The sequence below is a fragment of the Bombina bombina genome, chromosome 4 (genome assembly GCF_027579735.1).
Source record: "Bombina bombina isolate aBomBom1 chromosome 4, aBomBom1.pri, whole genome shotgun sequence".
In the NCBI taxonomy this organism is placed as follows: domain Eukaryota; kingdom Metazoa; phylum Chordata; class Amphibia; order Anura; family Bombinatoridae; genus Bombina; species Bombina bombina.
Genome location: NC_069502.1, coordinates 635,126,713 through 635,143,672, shown reverse-complemented (window position 1 = coordinate 635,143,672; position 16,960 = coordinate 635,126,713). Strand labels below are relative to the sequence as shown.

General features: G+C 38.5%; 1 long non-coding RNA gene across 2 annotated transcripts in view; it reads right to left on the bottom strand.

The window, feature by feature from the left end:
- Positions 1-14,803: 14,803 nt before the first annotated feature.
- Positions 14,804-16,960, bottom strand: part of LOC128656646 (uncharacterized) — a 52,653-nt gene continuing 50,496 nt past the window's right edge. For both annotated transcript variants that reach the window (XR_008402038.1, XR_008402039.1), the window contains one exon: positions 14,804-16,266. This is a non-coding gene — a long non-coding RNA (uncharacterized LOC128656646). The remainder of the gene's footprint in view (positions 16,267-16,960) is intronic.

Below are 16,960 nucleotides of genomic sequence, written 5' to 3'. Positions count from 1 at the left end.
CACGGATGAAGGGAGGGAGCAAATCAGGTCACCTAAATGGAAGGCACCACGGCTTGCAAAACCTTTCTCCCAAAAAATAGCCTCAGAAGAAGCAAAAGTATCAAACTTGTAAAATTTGGTAAAAGTGTGCAGTGAAGACCAAGTCGCTGCCCTACATATCTGATCAACAGAAGCCTCGTTCTTGAAGGCCCATGTGGAAGCCACAGCCCTAGTGGAATGAGCTGTGATTCTTTCAGGAGGCTGCCGTCCGGCAGTCTCGTAAGCCAATCTGATGATGCTTTTAATCCAAAAAGAGAGAGAGGTAGAAGTTGCTTTTTGACCTCTCCTGTTACCAGAATAAACAACAAACAAGGAAGATGTTTGTCTAAAATCCTTTGTAGCATCTAAATAGAATTTTAGAGCGCGAACAACATCCAAATTGTGCAACAAACGTTCCTTCTTCGAAACTGGTTTCGGACCCAAAGAAGGCACGACTATCTCCTGGTTAATGTTTTTGTTAGAAACAACTTTTGGAAGAAAACCAGGTTTAGTACGTAAAACCACCTTATCTGCATGGAACACCAGATAAGGAGGAGAACACTGCAGAGCAGATAATTCTGAAACTCTTCTAGCGGAAGAAATTGCAGCCAAAAACAAAACTTTCCAAGATAATAACTTAATATCAACGGAATGTAAGGGTTCAAACGGAACCCCCTGAAGAACTGAAAGAACTAAGTTGAGACTCCAAGGAGGAGTCAAAGGTTTGTAAACAGGCTTGATTCTAACCAGAGCCTGAACAAAGGCTTGAACATCTGGCACAGCTGCCAGCTCTTTGTGAAGTAACACAGACAAGGCAGAAATCTGTCCCTTCAAGGAACTTGCAGATAATCCTTTCTCCAATCCTTCTTGAAGAAAGGATAGAATCCTAGGAATCTTTACCTTGTCCCAAGGGAATCCTTTAGATTCACACCAACAGATATATTTTTTCCATATTTTGTGGTAAATTTTTCTAGTTACAGGCTTTCTGGCCTGAACAAGAGTATCAATAACAGAATCTGAGAACCCTCGCTTTGATAAGATCAAGCGTTCAATCTCCAAGCAGTCAGCTGTAGTAGGACCAGATTCGGATGTTCGAACGGACCTTGAACAAGAAGGTCTCGTCTCAAAGGTAGCTTCCATGGTGAAGCCGATGACATATTCACCAGATCTGCCTACCAAGTCCTGCGTGGTTACGCAGGAGCTATCAAGATCACCTACGCCCTCTCCTGATTGATCCTGGCTACCAGCCTGGGGATGAGAGGAAACGGCGGGAATACATAAGCTAGGTTGAAGGTCCAAGGTGCTACTAGTGCATCTACTAGAGTCGCCTTGGGATCCCTGGATCTGGACCCGTAGCAAGGAACCTTGAAGTTCTGACGAGAGGCCATCAGATCCATGTCTGGAATGCCCCACAGTTGAGTGATTTGGGCAAAGATTTCCGGATGGAGTTCCCACACCCCCGGATGCAATGTCTGACGAATCAGAAAATCCGCTTCCCAAGTTTCCACTCCTGGGATGTGGATTGCAGACAGGTGGCAGGAGCGAGTCTCCGCCCATTGAATGATTTTGGTCACTTCTTCCATCGCCAGGGAACTCCTTGTTCCCCCCTGATGGTTGATGTACGCAACAGTCGTCATGTTGTCTGATTGAAACCGTATGAACTTGGCCCTCGCTAGCTGAGGCCAAGCCTTGAGAGCATTGAATATCGCTCTCAGTTCCAGAATATTTATCGGTAGAAGAGATTCTTCCCGAGACCAAAGACCCTGAGCTTTCAGGGATCCCCAGACCGCGCCCCAGCCCATCAGACTGGCGTCGGTCGTGACAATGACCCACTCTGGTCTGCGGGAGGTCACCCCTAGCGACAGGTTGTCCAGGGACAGCCACCAACGGAGTGAGTCTCTGGTCCTCTGATTTACTTGTATCTTCGGAGACAAGTCTGTATAGTCCCCATTCCACTGACTGAGCATACACAATTGAAATGGTCTTAGATGAATGCGCGCAAAAGGAACTATGTCCATTGCCGCTACCATCAAACCTATCACTTCCATGCACTGTGCTATGGAAGGAAGAGGAACGGAAGGAAGTATCTGACAAGAGTTTAGAAGTTTTGTTTTTCTGGTCTCTGTCAGAAAAATCCTCATTTCTAAGGAGTCTATTATTGTTCCCAAGAAGGGAACTCTTGTCGACGGAGATAGAGAACTCTTTTCCACGTTCACTTACCATCCGTGAGATCTGAGAAAGGCCAGGACTATGTCCGTGTGAGCCTTTGCTTGAGGAAGGGACGACGCTTGAATCAGAATGTCGTCCAAGTAAGGTACTACAGCAATGCCCCTTGGTCTTAGCACCGCCAGAAGGGACCCTAGTACCTTTGTGAAAATCCTTGGAACAGTGGCTAATCCGAAAGGAAGCGCCACGAACTGGTAATGCTTGTCCAGGAATGCGAACCTTAGGAACCGATGATGTTCCTTGTGGACAGGAATATGTAGATACGCATCCTTTAAATCCACCGTGGTCAAGAATTGACCTTCCTGGATGGAAGGATTGTTCGAATGGTTTCCATTTTGGACGATGGAACCTTGAGAAACTTGTTTAGGATCTTGAGATCTAAGATTGGTCTGAACGTTCCCTCTTTTTTGGGAACTACGAACAGATTGGAGTAGAACCCCATCCCTCGTTCTTTTAATGGAACAGGATGAATCACTTCCAGAAGATAACCTTGGAAGACTATTTCTAGCGCCCAAGGATCCAGAACATCTCTTGCCCAAGCCTGAGTGAAGAGAGAGAGTCTGCCCCCCACCAATCCGGTCCCGGATCGGGGGCCCGCATCTCATGCTGTCTTGGGAGCAGTGGCAGGTTTCTTGGCCTGCTTTCCTTTGTTCCAGCCTTGCCTTGGTCTCCAGGCTGGATTGGCTTGAGAAGTATTACCCTCCTGCTTAGAGGACGTAGCACTTGGGGCTGGTCCGTTTCTGCGAAAGGGACGAAAATTAGGTTTATTTTTGGCCTTGAAAGACCTATTCTGAGGAAGGGCGTGGCCCTTGCCCCCAGTGATATCAGAGATAAACTCTTTCAAGTCAGGGCCAAACAGTGTTTTCCCCTTGAAAGGAATGTCAAACAATTTGTTCTTGGAAGACGCATCCGCTGACCAAGATTTTAACCAAAGCGCTCTGCGCGCCACAATAGCAAACCCAGAATTTTTCGCCGCTAACCTAGCCAATTGCAAGGTGGCGTCTAGGGTGAAAGAATTAGCCAATTTAAGAGCACGAATTCTGTCCATAATCTCCTCATAAGAAGAAGAATTACTAATAATCGCCTTTTCTAGCTCATCGCACCAGAAACACGCGGCTGTAGTGACAGGGACAATGCATGCAATTGGTTGTAGAAGGTAACCTTGCTGAACAAACATCTTTTTTAGCAAACCTTCTAATTTTTTATCCATAGGATCTTGGAAAGCACAACTATCTTCTATGGGTATAGTGGTGCGCTTGTTTAGAGTAGAAACCGCCCCCTCGACCTTGGGGACTGTCTGCCATAAGTCCTTTCTGGGGTCGACTATAGGAAACAATTTTTTAAATATGGGGGGAGGTACGAAAGGTACACCGGGCCTGTCCCATTCTTTATTAACAATGTACGCCACCCGCTTGAGTATAGGAAAAGCTTCGGGGGGCCCCGGGGCCTCTAGGAACTTGTCCATTTTACATAGTGTTTCTGGAATGACCAGATAATCACAATCATCCAAATTGGATAACACCTCCTTAAGCAGAGCGCGGAGATGTTCCAACTTAAATTTAAAAGTAATCACATCAGGTTCAGCTTGTTGAGAAATTTTTCCTGAATCTGAAATTTCTCCCTCAGACAAAACCTCCCTGGCCCCCTCAGACTGGTGTAGGGGCCCTTCAGAAACAATATCATCAGCGGCCTCATGCTCTTCAGTATTTTCTAAAACAGAGCAGTCGCACTTTCGCTGATAAGTGGGCATATTGGCTAAAATGTTTTTGATAGAATTATCCATTACAGCCATTAATTGTTGCATAGTAAGGAGTATTGGCGCGCTAGATGTACTAGGGGCCTCCTGTATGGGCAAAACTGGTGTAGACGAAGGAGGGGATGATGCAGTACCATGCTTACTCCCCTCACTTGAGGAATCATCTTGGGCATCATTTTTACTAAATTTATTATGACATAAATCACATCTATTTAAATGAGAAGGAACCTTGGCTTCCCCACAGTCAGAACACAATCTATCTGGTAGTTCAGACATGTTAAACAGGCATAATCTTGATAACAAAGCACAAAAAACGTTTTAAAATAAAACCGTTACTGTCACTTTAAATTTTAAACTGAACACACTTTATTACTGCAATTGCGAAAAAGTATGAAGGAATTGTTCAAAATTCACCAAAATTTCACCACAGTGTCTTAAAGCCTTAAAAGTATTGCACACCAAATTTGGAAGCTTTAACCCTTAAAATAACGGAACCGGAGCCGTTTTTATATTTAACCCCTTTACAGTCCCTGGAATCTGCTTTGCTGAGACCCAACCAAGCCCAAAGGGGAATACGATACCAAATAATGCCTTCAGAAAGACTTTTCTATGTATCAGAGCTCCACACACATGCAGCTGCATGTCATGCTGTTCTCAAAAACAAGTGCGCCATACCGGCGCGAAAATGAGGCTCTGACTATGATTAGGGAAAGCCCCAATAGAATAAAGTGTCTAAAACAGTGCCTGCCGATATTATTTTACAAAAAATACCCAGATTAAATGATTCCTCAAGGCTAAATATGTGTAAATATGATCGATTTAGCCCAGAAAATGTCTACAGTCTTAATAAGCCCTTGTGAAGCCCTTATTTACTGTGTGAATAAAAATGGCTTACCGGATCCCATAGGGAAAATGACAGCTTCCAGCATTACATCGTCTTGTTAGAATGTGTCATACCTCAAGCAGCAAAAGACTGCTCACTGTTCCCCCAACTGAAGTTAATTCCTCTCAACAGTCCTGTGTGGAACAGCCATGGATTTTAGTAACGGTTGCTAAAATCATTTTCCTCATACAAACAGAAATCTTCATCTCTTTTCTGTTTCAGAGTAAATAGTACATACCAGCACTATTTTAAAATAACAAACTCTTGATTGAATAATAAAAACTACAGTTAAACACTAAAAAACTCTAAGCCATCTCCGTGGAGATGTTGCCTGTACAACGGCAAAGAGAATGACTGGGGTAGGCGGAGCCTAGGAGGGATCATGTGACCAGCTTTGCTGGGCTCTTTGCCATTTCCTGTTGGGGAAGAGAATATCCCACAAGTGGACCGGACACACCTATGTTGGAGAAAAGCAGCGTTGAGGGGTCCCAACGCTGCTTTTTAACGCCCGCTGGTATTACGAGTCTGGCAGGTACAGGTGTACCGCTCCCTTTTTTTCCTGCGACTCGAGCTTACCGCAAATCTCCTTACATCAATTGCGTATCCTATCTTTTTAATGGGATTTGCCTAACGCCGGTATTACGAGTCTTGGAAAAAGTGAGCGGTACAGCCTCTCCTGTCAAGACTCCTAACGCATTTAAAAGTCAGTAGTTAAGAGTTTTATGGGCTAACGCCGTAACATAAAACTCTTAACTAAAGTGCTAAAAAGTACACTAACACCCATAAACTACCTATTAACCCCTAAACCGAGCCCCCCCATCGCAAACACTAAAATACATTTTTTAACCCGTAATCTGCCGACCGAACATCGTCGCCACTTTAATAAATATATTAACCCCTAAACCGCTGCACTCCCTAGTTACATTTTAGTAACCCCTAATTTGCCATCCCTAACATCGCCAACACCTACCTACATTTATTAACCCCTAATTTGCCGACCCCAACGTCGCCGCTACTATATTAAATTTATTAACCCCTAAACCTAAGTCTAAACCTAAGTCTAACGCCCCCCTAACTTAAATATAATTTAAATAAAACAAAATAAAATTACTACAATTAAATAAATGAATCCTATTTAAAACTAAATACTTACCTGTAAAATAAACCCTAAGATAGCTACAATATAGACTTATATATAGTTACATTGTATCTATCTTAGGGTTTATATTTATTTTACAGGCAAGTTTGTATTTATTTTAACTAGGTACAATAGTTATTAAATAGTTATTAACTATTTAATAACTACCTAGTTAAAATAAAGACAAATATACCTGTAAAATAAATCCTAACCTAAGTTACAATTACTAACACTACACTATTATTAAAGGGACAGTATACTGTAAAAAAGTTTTTCCCTTAATGTGTTTCCAATTGCTTTTTTTACCAACTGCAGAATAAAAAATGTATGAAAATTAGCTTTTTAAGGTTTATTTCTGTATATTAATGCTCTGGTTTTGTGTTTTGAAGCCACAGCCTAATAAAATAGGTTGAACTTGTATAATCAGATCTCATTACTGTATCACATTGTGCACATATACCTGCTTCTTTATCTTATATCTGTCCTTAAAACAATCACCAATACTTTGAGAGAACAATGGAAAATCAACATTTTATTACCTTATCTCTGCTTTATCACACTGAGAGTGTAATTTCTTCTGCTGGCTGTGTTTACAAAGCTTATCTATAGCTGGTACGCGCGGCCACAAACTTTCAGAATAGGTGGGGATACCACATGCTAAATTAACAATTTCAAATGCCAATATAAGGGTAAAGGAGCTACTTGTAAACAATTTAATACACTCCAGCAGGTAAAGTGGATAATTGGGAACAAATTAAAGGGGAGAAAATTTTTGAGTAAACTGTCCCTTTAAATTAATTACCTAAACTAACTACAATTAAATACAATTAAATAAACAAAAGTACAAAAAACCCCTACTAAATTACAGAAAATAAAAAAATAATTACAAGAATTTTAAACTAATTACACTTAATCTAATCCCCCTAATAAAATAAAAAAGCCCCCCCAAAATAATAAAAATCCTTACCCTATACTAAATTACAAATAGCCCTTAAAGGGCTTTTTGCGGGGCATTGCCCCAAAGTAATTAGCTCTTTTACCTGCAAAAAAAAAAAAATACAATACCCCCCCTAACATTACAACCCCCTCTGGAGGTCCTCTTCTGGCCGGATCGGATGAAGACTTCTTCCCCTCTGGAGGACCACTTGTGCCCGGCTGGCTGAAGATGGCACAAGGTAGGGTAATCTTCAAGGGGTAAGTGGTAGGTTTTATTAAGGGGGGATTGGGAGGGTTTTAGAGTAGGGTTGGGTGTGTGGGTGGTGGGTTGTAATGTTGGGGGGGTATTGTATTTTTTTTTTTTTACAGATAAAAGAGCTGATTACTTTGGGGCAATGCACCGCAAAAAGCCCTTTTAAGGGCTATTCGTAATTTAGTATAGGGTAGGGATTTTTATTATTTTGGGGGTATTTTTTATTTTATTAGGGGGATTAGAGTAGGTGTAATTAGTTTAAAAAAATTGTATTTTTTTATTTTCTGTAATTTAGTGTTTGTTGTTTTTCGTACTTTAGTTTATTTAATTTAATTGTAATTAATTGTAGTTAGTTTAGGGAATTAATTTAATATGTTACTACACTCTAATTTAATTAGAGTGTAGTAACATATAACACTATCTGAGGTAGATAACAGATATCACAATATCTGAGATATTCCAGATGAGAAACATACAAAAAATACACAAAAAAATACAAATCCACATTTGTATTTTTTGTGTATTTTTTGTATGTTTTTCATCTGGAATATCTCAGATATTGTGATATCTGTTATCTACCTCAGATAGGCCTAGATTTAGAGTTCGGCGGTAGCCGTCAAAACCAGCGTTAGAGGCTCCTAACGCTGGTTTTGGGCGCCCGCTGGTATTTGGAGTCAGTGATTAAAGGGTCTAACGCTCACTTTTCAGCCGCGACTTTTCCATACCGCAGATCCCCCTACGCCATTTGCGTAGCCTATCTTTTCAATGGGATCTTTCTAACGCTGGTATTTAGAGTCGTTTCTGCAGTGAGCGTTAGAGCTCTAACGACAAGATTCCAGCCGCCTGAAAATAGCAGGAGTTAAGAGCTTTCTGGCTAACGCCGGTTTATAAAGCTCTTAACTACTGTACCCTAAAGTACACTAACACCCATAAACTACCTATGTACCCCTAAACCGAGCTCCCCCCACACCGCCGCCACTCGATTAAAATTTGTAACCCCTAATCTGCCGACCGCCACCTACGTTATACTTATGTACCCCTAATCTGCTGCCCCTAACCCCGCCGACCCCTGTATTATATTTATTCACCCCTAACCTGCCCCCCACAACGTCGCCGACACCTGCCTACACTTATTAACCCCTAATCTGCCGAGCGGACCTGAGCGCTACTATAATAAAGTTATTAACCCCTAATCCGCCTCACTAACCCGATCATAAATAGTATTAACCCCTAATCTGCCCTCCCTAACATCGCCGACACCTACCTTCAATTATTAACCCCTAAACTTCCGATCGGAGCTCACCGCTATTCTAATAAATGGATTAACCCCTAAAGCTAAGTCTAACCCTAACACTAACACCCCCCTAAGTTAAATATAATTTTTATCTAACGAAATTAATTAACTCTTATTAAATAAATTATTCCTATTTAAATCTAAATACTTACCTGTAAAATAAATCCTAATATAGCTACAATATAAATTATAATTATATTATAGCTATTTTAGGATTAATATTTATTTTACAGGCAACTTTGTAATTATTTTAACCAGGTACAATAGCTATTAAATAGTTATTAACTATTTAATAGTTACCTAGTTAAAATAATAACAAATTTACCTGTAAAATAAATCCTAACCTAAGTTATAATTAAACCTAACACTACCCTATCAATAAAATAATTAAATAAACTACCTACAATTACCTACAATTAACCTAACACTACACTATCAATACATTAATTAAACACAATTGCTACAAATAAATACAATTAAATAAACTAGCTAAAGTACAAAAAATAAAAAAGAACTAAGTTACAGAAAATAAAAAAATATTTACAAACATAAGAAAAATATTACAACAATTTTAAACTAATTACACCTACTCTAAGCCCCCTAATAAAATAACAAAGCCCCCCAAAATAAAAAATTCCATACCCTATTCTAAATTAAAAAAGTTACAAGCTCTTTTACCTTACCAGCCCTGAACAGGGCCCTTTGCGGGGCATGCCCCAAGGATTTCAGCTCTTTTGCCTGTAAAAGAATAAATACAATACCCCCCCCCCCAACATTACAACCCACCACCGCATCTCCGGTGCGGAGCGGGTCCATCTTGAAGCAGGCGACGCGGATCCATCCTCTTCTTCCGATGTCTCCCGACTAATGACGGTTCCTTTAAGGGACGTCATCCAAGATGGCGTTTTCGAATTCCGATTGGCTGATAGGATTCTATCAGCCAATCGGAATTAAGGTAGGAATTTTCTGATTGGCTGATGGAATCAGCCAATCAGAATCAAGTTCAATCCGATTGGCTGATCCAATCAGCCAATCAGATTGAGCTCGCATTCTATTGGCTGTTCCGATCAGCCAATAGAATGCGAGCTCAATCTGATTGGCTGATGGGATCGGCCAATCGGATTGAACTTGATTCTGATTGGCTGATTCCATCAGCCAATCAGAAAATTCCTACCTTAATTCCGATTGGCTGATAGAATCCTATCAGCCAATCGGAATTCGAGGGACGCCATCTTGGATGACGTCCGTTAAAGGAACCGTCATTAGTCGGGAGACATCGGAAGAAGAGGATGGATCCGCGTCGCCTGCTTCAAGATGGACCCGCTCCGCACCGGATGGAAGAAGATCGAAGATGCCGCTTGGAGAAGATGTTTGCCGGTCCGGATGTCCTCTTCTTGCCGGATAGGAGGAAGACTTTGGAGCACCGGATTATGGATCGCCAACCCCCGCTTGGGTTGGATGAAGATCTTGGAGCCAGGACGGATCGGTGATACCTGGATGGTGAAGACAAGGTAGGAAGATCTTCAGGGGCTTAGTGTTAGGTTTATTTAAGGGGGGTTTGGGTTAGATTAGGGGTATGTGGGTGGTGGGTTGTAATGTTGGGGGGGGGGGGGGGTATTGTATTTATTCTTTTACAGGCAAAAGAGCTGAAATTCTTGGGGCATGCCCCGCAAAGGGCCCTGTTCAGGGCTGGTAAGGTAAAAGAGCTTGTAACTTTTTTAATTTAGAATAGGGTAGGGAATTTTTTATTTTGGTGGCTTTGTTATTTTATTAGGGGGCTTAGAGTAGGTGTAATTAGTTTAAAATTGTTGTAATATTTTTCTTATGTTTGTAAATATTTTTTTATTTTCTGTAACTTAGTTCTTTTTTATTTTTTGTACTTTAGCTAGTTTATTTAATTGTATTTATTTGTAGCAATTGTGTTTAATTTATTTATTGATAGTGTAGTGTTAGGTTAATTGTAGGTAGTTTATTTAATTATTTTATTGATAGGGTAGTGTTAGGTTTAATTATAACTTAGGTTAGGATTTATTTTACAGGTAAATTTGTTATTATTTTAACTAGGTAACTATTAAATAGTTAATAACTATTTAATAGCTATTGTACCTGGTTAAAATAATTACAAAGTTGCCTGTAAAATAAATATTAATCCTAAAATAGCTATAATATAATTATAATTTATATTGTAGCTATATTAGGATTTATTTTACAGGTAAGTATTTAGCTTTAAATAGGAATAAGTTATTTAATAAGAGTTAATTAATTTCGTTAGATGTAAATTATATTTAACTTAGGGGGGTGTTAGTGTTAGGGTTAGACTTAGCTTTAGGGGTTAATCCATTTATTAGAATAGCGGTGAGCTCCGATCGGAAGTTTAGGGGTTAATAATTGAAGGTAGGTGTCGGCGATGTTAGGGAGGGCAGATTAGGGGTTAATACTATTTATGATAGGGTTAGTGAGGCGGATTAGGGGTTAATAACTTTATTATAGTAGCGCTCAGGTCCGCTCGGCAGATTAGGGGTTAATAAGTGTAGGTAGGTGTCGGCGACGTTGTGGGGGGCAGATTAGGGGTTAATAAATATAACATAGGGGTCGGCGATGTTAGGGCAGCAGATTAGGGGTACATAGGGATAACGTAGGTGGCGGCGTTTTACGGAGCGGCAGATTAGGGGTTAAAAAAAATATGCAGGGGTCAGCGATAGCGGGGGCGGCAGATTAGGGGTTAATAAGTGTAAGATTAGGGGTGTTTAGACTCGGGGGTACATGTTAGGGTGTTAGGTGCAGACGTAGGAAGTGTTTCCCCATAGGAATCAATGGGGCTGCGTTAGGAGCTGAACGCTGCTTTTTTGCAGGTGTTAGGTTTTTTTTCAGCTCAAACAGTCCCATTGTTTCCTATGGGAGAATCGTGCACGAGCACGTTTTTGAGGCCGGCCGCGTCCGTAAGCAACTCTGGTATCGAGAGTTGCTTTTGCGGTAAAAATGCTCTACGCTCCTTTTTTGGAGCCTAACGCAGCATTTGTTTTAACTCTCGATACCAGAGTTAAATTTATGGTGCGGCCAGAAAAAAGCCCGCGGAGCGTTAACAGCCCTTTTACCGCCGAACTCCAAATCTAGGCCATAGTGTTATATGTTATCTACAGTCAGTACATTTTAGAAAACAGGCATTTTTAATACATTTTTATACATTTTTTAAATATTTTTTATCATTAAACTTGAGGTAGTGACAGGACTCCTAATACTCTAATCATATCAGGGTCCTTACCTTCAGTATTCTTCACTACTTAATCTAAATGTAATTTTAGGAAACCTATATGTGCGATTGTTATATAATTTGTCTTATGTATATTAAAATGATTTGTTTTTATTCTATAATTTGATATATTTACTCATTTCCCAAAACCCCGCTGACTCTACCTAGCTAAGAACTCCTTAGGTGCTCTAAGCGCTCCTTTCAGCCTATAGTATTTCTGTTACAACTGTTATTTACCCCTACTGTACTTGTTTGTATATTACTGTATCCCTGTAATGTTTTTTTTCTTTGTATAGCGCTGCGTAATCTGCTGGCGCTTTATAAATAAATGATAATAATAATAACACAGATTCATAATATTACTAATGGACTATTTTTCCCCAAGGGGTCTTTAAAGTTTTAAAAGAGGGAAGTATGTTATTTGTTTAATTAAACTCTACCTTATCTTGTGAATAATTTTTGGTATATTTGCAAAATAAAAAAGGATATTAAAACACACGCACACACACACACATATATATATATATATATATATATATATATATATATACACACATATATATATATATATATATATATATATATATATATATATATATATATATAAACTGAATTTTAAACTTTCTCTCAGGAAGAAGGAAAAGTTTTAAAAAAAGAGGGTGCTATGTAAGATATATATTATAATGCACTATGGCACAATCTGTTCGTATGATTTATGTACACACACATACATATATATGTGTGTGTATATATATCTATAAATATAAAAAGTCTCAGTATCAAAAATAGGGTAATGAAAAAATATATAATAAAATAAAGCAAAAAATAAAAATTTGAAAATAATAAATAAAATAAAAATTTTTTTGTGAATAATAAAGATTAAGGATAATAAATAATAAAGAAAATATATATATATGTAATATTTCAAAAGTCCTTGTAAAACGTTGAGGTGTATTTGCTGGATTCACAAGTCGACTATTCTTCCAAAGGATTGGGCTTGGAGGGTGGTTCTATAAGTAAAACAAAGAAGAGCGCCTCATGGTGCAGAAAAATACTTTCTGATGGACAATTTTTAAGAAACTATGTAGGAGGGTACTCACAAAAGTGGAGCACTATATATAAGTGCTGATATCGCAGGCTGGGTCTCTCAGTCTCCAGCTGACTGTCTCTCAGGGATATCAGTGGCAAATCAAATGTTTGTTATGAAACATAAAACACAGAGAGAAAACCCAATAGTGCAGCACAATTTTGATACCAAAGGTATATTGTGAAATGAGTGCATATATTACTCACATTTGGTAGCGCACTAGAAAATAGTGCTGAATATTGCAGGTTGGATGTCAAAGTCACCAGCTGACTGTAATACTTTGGTCTGCCATGAGGAATAATGATAAGTTCAGGAATCCAAAGCCAGCTCCAGGAAAGAAAGAGGAATAAAGTAGTACAAGGCAGGTACTACTAAAACAATTTTAATTCTTAAGACAATAAAATCAACAATGCAACGTGTTTCTCAGCTATAAGTGGTGTTTCATCAGGATGAGGCGCTCTTCCTTGTTTTACAATGGGTCATATCTGCCTTTTTCATAATTGAAAAATGAAGATTTTATCAGGGTTGCACTATAATGCTGAAATAAACTTTCAGTTACTGTTATAAGATGTAGTTTACATGTAATATTTGAGCTGGCCATGGGGTGCACATTTATTTTATGATATTGTTGGGCTATGTGTCAGGGTTTTTTCCCTGCTTTGTTTGCCATGTGCTGCTGGCAGCCATTTTACTCACCGCTCTTGCTGACTCTGGTGCATACTGTGTGATGCTGCTCATTTCCTGCAATTCCTTTTATGGCCAGACTGGTGTACATCATCCGTGTGAGACAGGATGCAGTCTCAGAATTGTGATGTCATCACTTATTATTTAAAGGGCCTCTGTTCAGTATGCTTTGCCCTTGCATTGTCTCAGACCTGTTTCTGAGAGCGCCTGTGTATTACCTGGCTGTCTGATGTCCCTCCTGGTTCCTGATCCCTGGCTTGTTCCTGACTCTGCTGTTCTCCTTGTTCCTGATTCCGGCTCGTCTGCCTACTCGCTTTGGCTCCTGACTCGGCTTGTCTGACTACCAGCTCTGGTTTTGATCCTGGCTTGTTATATGACTTGTGGACTTTTTATTATTTTTTGCTATTAATAAAGGTGTGATTATTTTTGTACTTCTCGTCTCAGTCTGATTACTGGCACCCTGACACTATGGCAATGGAAGAACTGAAAATGATAATAAAATGTAGAAAAAGAGGTGTTCCAAAATTAAAACCAAATTGTTTATAGCACTGTATTGTATAGTCACTAGATTTGTTATTTACATTGTTCATTCATATTTTTACTTGAGTTTCTCAGACTTGCAGTACACAGTTTAAATAAAACATCTTTATTTTTAAAGCAATGCTGAGCACACTTCTACAATCTAAAAATGAGGATCTCCAGAGTTTTCTGTCTGGCTCCTTACCACACATTTTGGTCTCTTTAACACAAAGTACTCCTTTTAAAATCTGCTTTCTACAAATGATTATTTTATGGGTTAAGGTGTGTATGACACCTATCTTGCAAAGTAATATTCGATAAGAGACCGTACAAAATGTTTTTTTTTTTATAATTAGGCAGAGCTGACATGAATGATATATAGTTTGTAATATAGGAGATGTTCTACCTGTTTAGTTTGATTATAATGTATATTTTTTTCCTTCTATCTTCTTAATATTTCTTCCTCTACTTAGCCCTCCCTGTCTAACTCAGTTTTTAAATCCATTCTCCATGAATCCTTCCCCCCTAACCTTTTCTTCCACTCTCTCTTCCTTACTTCCTGGAAAGTTGAAACATAAACCCTGTATTATAGGATGAGATGTAATAAAATAATTATGTAGGTCTGTGAATAAGTGAAACTTTTTAGAGGTTTTCTTCAATGCATAGGGATCTTTTATACCTGTTTTCAGAAAGGTCCTATTCAGGAGAGATTACAAAACACTTTATTCATAAGAAAACAAACAAAAAAACCCCACACAATATGATTATATGAATTTATTTATGGATTAATGATAGTAACAGCTATATGTAAACAAAGCCACATTATATCACTAACACCAATAAAAATATTTGAAACACAGCATAACATGAAAATCAAAATAAGAATCAGAATTTATTTTTAAATTTATTTTTTGCAACCTGGGCAAAAGAACCTAACTCTTGATGTAACACACTTATGGTCCTTTTTAAGTCCAACACAATATGAACTCGCATTTGATTTTGAGAGAAATGTATGTTTCTTAAATCATGGTCGTAAGCTAATGCTACAGTGTTTGCGATGGAAAAGGAACCCCAGTCATTGTTACCCTCTTGAATCTGGTAACAAATTAAATCCACTTCAAGAACACTAAATTCTCCAATACAAAAAGATTAATGCAATTTTAATAGCTGTTTAAGTGTTTCTTGAATTCTGGATGTTCTGAAGGAGCCAACAATATTAACAGATTCCCCTGCTGTATAGCATACAACCCAATGAGTGCCTAAATGATGAATCTATATTACAGGATTAGTGTTAGTGTTGGAGACAGAATCATGTGCTAGAATTACAGTATCACACAGCCCTGAGATTGATGGGAAGTTTATAGCAATTTACTTTTGGAAAGCATTAACATTGTTATCATCCAGCCATTGATTTTGTAAAATGGTCTCCTTATGTTTTAACTTAAGTGCGTAATTACATATATATATACCCATATGTCTGAATCTATGGATACATTTTCTAGATTTTCATTCTCTTCCAATCTTAAAACAGGTGGGTTATCAACATTTTGCCAAACATCTAATTTTAAATTCTCAGCTTTCAGCCCATAACTTTGTGACCCTGGCTGTTTAGGTTTTCCATTAAGCCTTTTAGGCAGTGGCAGAACATCTGTAAGAGATTTCTCCTTCTGTGGAGACTCAACTAAAGGGAGGCCATAGTCTGCTGGTATTTTATTCAACGCCATTTCTAAAAGATTACTGATGTCAGTTTCCAACTCTACAAGATATGCCTTGTCTTTTATTAAATATACTGTGTCTACAAGTCTTTTACATGGTGATATTTCTGTTAAATTGATATTGTTCTTTTTGTTCTTTTACGTGGTGGGAGGTCTGTTAAATTATAATTGCTAAACGTTGTAGAAATACAACCTTTAGTAATATGTTTACCTGGCTCCTCTAAAGCTTTTGATATAAGCTTTTCCTATCCCCAGTCTTCACAACTGCATGATGGTACAGATGGTGAAAAGTCTACCATATACTTTTTCTCTTTTTTAAATTCACTTTTAATACTGAATATTCCAGATGTACCATTTATAATTGTAACATCTTCAACACTAAGGTTAATTGACAATCTGTTTATGATATGTGCTACAAATTCACGTGGATATTTTTTTGAAAAAACAGGAACACCATATGTATATCTTCGATATAGCTCCGAACTCAGTAAATTCAGTTGCACATACCTAGAGAAGAAATTAAAAAAATCTCAAATTCAAATCTACATAGGCAAATGCAGAAAACAGCTTTTGCTAAATTATATTTAACGGGATAGAAAGGTCAAAAACTAAATTTTCATGGGGACATTTTAATTTGAAATATAAATATTTTTGATATATATTTCCATTAGCAAAAATGCTTCTAGTAGAATTTGCTACTGTTTTTTAGTGGCATACGCACATATCCTGTGAAGGCCTGTGCACAATTATTCAAACACCACACTATTTCAGAGAGTCAGGAGTGGCTTTTATGACACAAATTATGCCTTTAGAAACAATATACACCACCGCCAGCAAGGCGTATGGCCTAGTTTCTTAACCTGTGGTATGTGTACCCCTGGGGGTACTTGAGGCATTGGCAAGAGGTACTCCAGTGATTCGCCCTTTTTTTCCCTGAATTAGCAGCTATTGTAAACATGACATGTCAGAGAAAACAGTATTTCTCATTTCTACCCTTGTACACTCCTAACAGGACAGTGTGATTATTTCCCTGTCTAGGTTTGACCACTACTCAAAATTGATTCACCTCAAATTGGTAAAACCTTAGATTCTCACTTTTTAGTGACATATGTCACAGAGACAAGTGGCAGAGAAATGTGCCACTGTGAAATAGGTAAAGTGCCTCATAAAAACAGAAAGCTGGTACCCTATATACTACTTT